The sequence below is a fragment of the Austrofundulus limnaeus genome, unplaced genomic scaffold (assembly GCF_001266775.1).
Source record: "Austrofundulus limnaeus strain Quisiro unplaced genomic scaffold, Austrofundulus_limnaeus-1.0 Scaffold961, whole genome shotgun sequence".
Taxonomy (NCBI): domain Eukaryota; kingdom Metazoa; phylum Chordata; class Actinopteri; order Cyprinodontiformes; family Rivulidae; genus Austrofundulus; species Austrofundulus limnaeus.
In genome coordinates, this window is record NW_013953363.1 from 76,491 (window position 1) to 77,542 (window position 1,052).

A 1,052-nucleotide genomic window follows, 5' to 3' on the forward strand; every position below is an offset into this window, starting at 1 on the left:
CCTTCAGGGTGGATATAGCTCGCTAGCAGCCTCGCACCGAGGACCTATCCACGTCATCATTTACCCAGAATGCTTTGCGTGTAAATAAAATGGCTCCGTCCACGTTAAAATATATTTTTAAAAATGTACAAAACTAAACATCCTACAGTATTTTTACTGTCTTTATTTTACAGTTAAAATAAATGTTTATCAAATAAAGTCTAATGTTACAACTAATCAGGGATCCCTTTAAGGCAAGTTGTGAAAAAGAAGAAAATCCTCAATAAATTCAAACTGATGCATCACATTTTTGTTTTAATAATTCCAACTTGAAGAATGATTTCAATTAACCATTAAAAGCCCCCAAATGATTATGACCTGATGAGAGTGTAAACCTTTGAACACGTGTGTCAGCAACACACATGAGAAGATTCCCGCACACACAGGTTTGTGTCACAGAGTCGACCCGCTTGGCACAGATCCAAGGCTTCACAGTGAAATCAGCTTGGGAAAGCAGCGGGGGCCCTGAGCAGTGCCACAAAGACCAAAACACAGAAGAGACCGTAAAGAGACGATAAAACTCTGTTCTTGATTCGCCTCCGTCTTCTCCTCCTCTTCCTTTTCCATCAAATCTTTCCTCGAGCATCAGATCCTTCTTTCCTACTTCTTCTGGAGGCACAACAAGATTTTCAAAGAGAAAAAAGTCACATGCTGCACAGCTTGTGACATCAGACCTGATGCATTATTAGAATTTTTAGATCCTACCACCTTACTGAAACTTATTCTCGTTGTTTGTATAAAATAAAGCTGTGCAAACAAACTGCAGAGTAGTGTAGTTAGTCGTGTATAGTTTGTGCAACAAAGCAAAAAAAAAAACATCAACCCTTTTTAATTCTTCACTCCAGTGGTGTAACTACGCCTATTTTAGGGGGGCTGGAGCCCCACTAAAATATTTTAAAGCCCACCTAAATTATTTTGGTGTAAAAAAATTATTTATTTTTTTACAAAAAATCACTATGAATTCAATACGATGATGTTTTGTGTTGTTCTTGTCATGATGACAGTCCAAAACT

The 1,052-nt window shown here is 37.7% G+C and overlaps 1 protein-coding gene across 1 annotated transcript in view; it reads left to right on the plus strand.

Annotated features, from left to right (window-relative positions):
- The window catches only part of LOC106533529 (DENN domain-containing protein 2A), a gene marked incomplete at its 3' end in the record, with an annotated part of 102,980 nt that overhangs the window by 30,183 nt on the left and 71,745 nt on the right, over positions 1-1,052 (plus strand).